Here is a 6,077-nt window from a genome sequence, read left to right as displayed (position 1 = left end):
TCTTCCAAGGATGATGGATTCATCCTCATCCTTCCCAGTATCTAGGATTATGAAATCAGCAGGGATGTAAAGGCCTTTAACCTTTACTAACATGTCCTCTACTTGTCCATAAGCCTGTTTTCTGGAGTTGTCTGCCATCTCTAATGAGATTCTAGCAGCTTGTACCTCAAAGATTTCCAGTTTCTCCATTACAGAGAGTGGCATGAGGTTTATCCCTGACCCAAGGTCACATAGAACCTTCTCAAAGGTCATGGTGCCTATGGTACAAGGTATTAGGAACTTTCCAGGATCCTGTTTCTTCTGAGGCAATCTCAGTTGATCCAATGCATTTAGTTCATTAGTGAACATGGGAGGTTCATCTCCCCAAGTCTCATTACCAAATAAATTGGCATTCAGCTTCATGATTGCACCAAGGAACTTGGCAACGTGCTCTTCAGTAACATCCTCATTCTCTTCAGAAGAAGAATACTCATCAGAGCTCATGAAGGGCATAAGGAGGTTCAATGGAATCTCTATGGTCTCTAGATGAGCCTCAGATTCCTTTGGTTCCTCAAAGGGAAACTCCTTGTTGATCACTGAACGTCCCAGGAGGTCTTCCTCCTTGGGATTCACGTCCTCCCCTTTCTCCTTGGATTCGGCCATGATGGTTATATCAATGGCCTTGCAATCTCTCTTTGGATTCTCTTCTGTATTGCTTGGGAGAGTACTAGGAGGAGTTTCAGTGATCTTCTTACTCAGCTGGCCCACTTGTGACTCCAAATTTCTAATGGAGGACCTTGTTTCATTCATGAAACTCAGAGTGGCCTTAGATAGATCAGAGACTAAATTTGCTAAGCTAGATAGATTCTGCTCAGAATTCTCTGTCTGTTGCTGAGTGGATGATGGAAAAGGTTTACTATTGTTAAACCTGTTTCTTCCACCATTACTAAAGCCTTGTTGAGGCTTTTGTTGATCCTTCCATGAGAAATTTGGGTGATTTCTCCATGAGGGGTTATAAGTGTTTCCATAAGGTTCACCCATATAATTTACCTCTGCTATTGCAGGGTTCTCAGGATCATAAGCCTCTTCTTCAGAAGATGCCTCTTGAGTATTGTTGGATGCAGTTTACATTCCATTCAGACTCTGAGAAATCATATTGACTTGCTGAGTCAATAGTTTGTTCTGAGCCAATATGGCATTCAAAGCATCAATTTCAAGAACTCCCTTCTTCTGAGGTGTCCCATTACTCACAGGATTCCTCTCAGAAGTGTACATGAACTTGTTATTAGCAACCATGACAATGAGTTCTTGAGCTTCTGCAGGCGTTTTCTTTAGGTGAATGGATCCACCTGCAGAAGTATCCAATGACATCTTAGCTAATTCAGACAGACCATCATAGAATATATCCAGGATGGTCCATTCTGAAAGCATGTCAGAAGGACATTTTCTGGTCAGTTGCTTATATCTCTCCCAAGCTTCATAGAGGGATTCACCTTCTTTCTGTCTGAAGGTTTGAACATCCACTCTAAGCTTACTCAGCTTTTGAAGAGGAAAGAACTTGGCTAAGAAAGCCGTGACCAGCTTATCCCAAGAGTTCAGGCTATCTTTGGGTTGAGAGTCCAACCATACTCTAGCTCTGTCTCTTACAGCAAACGGGAAAAGCATGAGCCTGTAGACCTCGGGATCAACCCCATTGGTCTTAACAGTATCACAGATCTGCAAGAATTCAGTTAAGAACTGAAAAGGATCTTCAGATGGAAGTCCATGAAACTTGCAGTTCTGCTGCATCAGAGAAACTAATTGAGGTTTCAGCTCAAAGTTGTTTGCTCCAATGGTAGGAATTGAGATGCTTCTTCTATGTAAATTGGAATTAGGTGCAGTGAAGTCACCAAGCATCCTCCTTGCATTATTATTATTTTCGGCTGCCGTCTCCTCTTCCTGTTCGAAAATTCCTGTTAGGTTGTCTTTGGATTGTTGTATTTTAGCTTCTCTTAGTTTCCTTTTTAGAGTCCTTTCAGGTTCAGGATCTGCTTCAACAAAAATGTTCTTGTCCTTGCTCCTGCTCATATGACAAAGAGGGGAATAACAAAGAAAATATGGAATCCTCTATGTCACAGTATAGAGATTCCTTTGTGTGAGTAGAAGAAGAAAAGAATGTAATGTAAAGAAGGGAAGAGGAAAAACTCGAACACAGAGAGGGAGGTGGTGTTCAAATTTTTGGATGGGAGAGAAATGTTAGTAGATGAATAAATAAATAAATAGAAGGGGATGACAGAGAGGGAATTTCGAAAATTAAACAAAATAAAATATTTTAAAATTAAATTTAAAATTCGAAAATTAATAATTAAAATTAAATTAAAATTAAAACAATTAGTTAATTAAAAAGGAATTTTGAAAAAAAAAGAGAGGGAATTTTCGAAAATAAGAGAGAGAAGATTAGTTAGGTAGTTTTGAAAAAGATATGATTGAACTTTAAAAAGATATGATTGAAACAAAAAGATAAGATTTGAAAATCAATTTTAAAAAGATAAGAAAGATTAAATTTTGAAAAGATAGGAAGTTAGAAAAGAAGTTAGAAAAGATTTTGAAATTGAATTTGAAAAAGATATGATTGAAATTTTAATTTGAAAAAGATTTGAAAAGAAAATTAAAAAGATTTGATTTTGAAAACTAAAGTTGATTACTTGACTAACAAGAAACTAAAAAAATATGATTCTAGAGTTTAAAGATTGAATCTTTCTTAATAAGCAAGTAACAACTTGAAATTTTTCAATCAATCATATTAAATGTTAGTAAAAATTTTGAAAATTAAGAAATAAAATAAGAAAAAGATTTTGAAAATCAAATTTAAAAAGTTTTCGAAAATACGAAGGTAAAATGAAAAAGATTTGATTTTTGAAAAAGATTTTGAAAAGATAAGATTTTTTAAATTGCAAATTTGATTTGATTCATAAGAAACAATTAAATTTAAAAATTTTTTGACTAAATCAAATCATATTTTCGAAAATTTTGAGTAAAATAAGAAAAAGATATTTTTTTATTTTTGAATTTTTAATGAAGAAAGAGAAAAACATGAAAAAGACTCTTAACATAAAAATTATGAATCAAAACACTCAATGCATGCAAGAACACTATGAATGTCAAGATGAACACCAAGAACACTTTGAAGATCAAGATGAACATCAAGACTTATTTTTGAAAATTTTTAAGAAAAGAAAAACATGCAAGACACTAAACTTAAAAATTTTTATTCTTTAGACATTAATAATTCAAGAATGCATATGAAAAATAAGGAAAGACATAAAACGAAAAAACATGAAGATCAAACAAGAAGACTAGCCAAGAACAACTTGAAGATCATGAAGAACACTATGAATGCATGAATTTTCGAAAATTTTTAGAAAAATAAAAATATGCAATTGATACCAAACTTAAAAATTGACTCAAGACTCAAACAAGAAATACTAAAATTATTTTTGATTTTATGATTTTGTAAAATTTTTTTGTATTTTTCGAAAATTAATTGGGAAAAACGAAAAATAAAATTTTTTTTTGAAAATAAAATGAAAAAGAAAATTACCTAATCTGAGCAATAAGATGAACCGTCAGTTGTCCAAACTCGAACAATCCCCGGCAACGGCGCCAAAAACTTGGTACGCGAAATTGTGATCCCTGGTAATGGCTCGAAAAACTTGGTGCTCTAATCTTAATTCATAATTTGTCACAACTCCGTGTAGCTGACCAGCAAGTGCATTGGGTCGTCCAAGTAATAAAACCTTACGTGAGTAAGGGTCGATCCCACAGAGATTGTTGGTATGAAGCAAGCTATGGTCACCTTGTAAATCTCAGTCAGGTGGATATCAAATGGTTATGGAGTTTTTGAATAATAATGATAAATAAACAGAAAATAAAGATAAAAATACTTAGTTAAAGCATTGGTGAGAATTTCAGATAAGCGTATAGAGATGCTTTCGTTCCTCTGAACCTCTGCTTTCCTGCTGTCTTCATCCAATCAGTCTTACTCCTTTCCATGGCAAGCTTTATGTAGGGCATCACCGTTGTCAATGACTACGTCCCATCCTCTCTGTGAAAAAGGTCCAAATGCTCTATCACAGCACGGCTAATCATCTGGAGGTTCTCGATCATACTGGAATAGGATTCACCCTCCTTTTGCGTCTGTCACTACGCCCAGAACTCGCGAGTTTGAAGTTCATCACAGCCATCCCTTCCCAGATCCTACTCGGAATACCACAGACAAGGTTTAGACTTTCCGGATCTCAGGAATGGCCATCCATGGGTTCTAACTTATACCACAAAGATTCTAATATCTCGGACTCGGTCCTCTGTATTAGATATCTAAGAAATACTCATTCTAGCTTGTTTGCATGTAGAACAGAAGTGGTTGTCAGGTACGCGTTCATAAGTGAGAATAATGATGAGCGTCACATAATCATCACATTCATCATGTTCTTGGGTGCGAATGGATATCTTAGAAGCGGAATAAGTTGAATTGAATAGAAAAACAGTAGTACTTTGCATTAATCTTTGAGGAATAGCAGAGCTCCACACCTTAATCTATGGAGTGCAGAACTTATACCATTGAAAATACATAAGTGATGGTCCAGGCATGGCCGAGAGGCTAGCCCCCAAGGTCTAAGAACTAAACATTCCCAGATTGTCTAATACAATAGTAAAAAGTCCTATTTATACTAAACTAGTTACTAGGGTTTACAGAATTGAGTAAATGATGTAGAAATCCACTTCCGGGGCCCACTTGGTGTGTGCTTGGGCTGAGCTTGAAGTTTACACGTGGAGAGGTCATTCTTGGAGTTGAACGCCAGTTTGTAACGTGTTTCTAGCGTTGAACTCCACTTTGCAACTTGTCTCTGGCGCTGGACGCCAGACTGCAGCATAGAGCTGGCGTTGAATGCCAGTTTAGGTCGTCAAACCTTATTCAAAGTATGGACTACTATATATTTCTGGAAAGCTCTGGATGTTTACTTTCCAACGCAATTGGAAGCGCGCCATTTGGAGTTCTGTAGCTCCAGAAAATTCACTTTGAATGCAGGGAGGTCAGAATCCATCAGCATCTGCAGTCCTTCTTCAACCTCTGAATCTGATTTTTGCTCAAGTCCCTCAATTTCAGCCAGAAAATATCTGAAATCACACAAAAATGCACAAACTCATAGTAAAGTCCAGAAATGTGAATTTAACATAAAAACTAATAAAAACATCCCTAAAAGTAACTAGATCCTACTAAAAACATACTAAAAACAATGCCAAAAAGCGTATAAATTATCCGCTCATCACCCTGGCATCCAAACACCAGTGAGGGATCAGACACACACAAGTGCTTATTGCAACCCCTCTAAAAAGGCTTCTCCAACCACCTCTGTAGGAAATAAACCTACAGCAACCAAGGTTGAGGAATACAAAGTCAAGATGCCTTATCCTCAAAAACTCCGCCAAGAGGAGCAGTATAAGCAATTTGCCCGCTTTGTAGACTATCTCAGGACTTTTGAAATAAAGATTCTGTTTGCAGAGGCAGTTGAGCAAATACCCTCTTATGCCAAGTTCATGAAAGAGATCTTGAGTCATAAGAAGGATTGGAGAGAAACTGAAAGAGTTCTCCTCACTGAAGAATGCAGTGCAGTCATTCTGAAAAGCTTCCCAGAAAAGCTTAAAGATCCCGGGAGCTTTATGATACCATGCATATTAGAGGATAATTGCACCAAGACAGCTTTATGTGATCTTAGGGCAAGCATCGACCTAATACCTGCATCCATTATCAGAAAGCTTGGTTTAACTGAAGAAGTCAAACCAACCCGGATATGTCTCCAACTTGCTGATGACTCCATTAAATACCCATCAGGCGTGATTGAAGACATGATTGTCAGGGTTAGGCCATTCGCCTTCCCCATTGACTTTGTAGTGCTGGAAATGAAGGAGCACAAGAGTGCTACTCTCATTCTAGGAAGACCTTTCCTAGCAACTGGACGAACTCTCATTGATGTCCAAAAGGGGGAAGTAACCCTGAGAGTCAATGAGGATGAGTTTAAGTTGAATGCTGTCAAAGCCATGCAGCATCCAGACACACC

The 6,077-nt window shown here is 37.0% G+C and overlaps 1 non-coding gene across 1 annotated transcript; it reads left to right on the top strand.

The window, feature by feature from the left end:
- Positions 1–1,404: 1,404 nt before the first annotated feature.
- On the top strand, positions 1,405–1,512 carry LOC148579703 (small nucleolar RNA R71). The gene has a single exon (XR_015896192.1). It is a non-coding gene; the product is annotated as a small nucleolar RNA R71 (small nucleolar RNA).
- Positions 1,513–6,077: the final 4,565 nt, after the last annotated feature.

The sequence above is a fragment of the Arachis ipaensis genome, chromosome B10, assembly GCF_059453495.1.
Source record: "Arachis ipaensis isolate K30076 ecotype BB chromosome B10, ASM5945349v1, whole genome shotgun sequence".
NCBI lineage: Eukaryota > Viridiplantae > Streptophyta > Magnoliopsida > Fabales > Fabaceae > Arachis > Arachis ipaensis.
The sequence above is the reverse complement of the archived record's forward strand: the minus strand, read 5'-3'. Positions and strand labels throughout refer to the sequence as shown.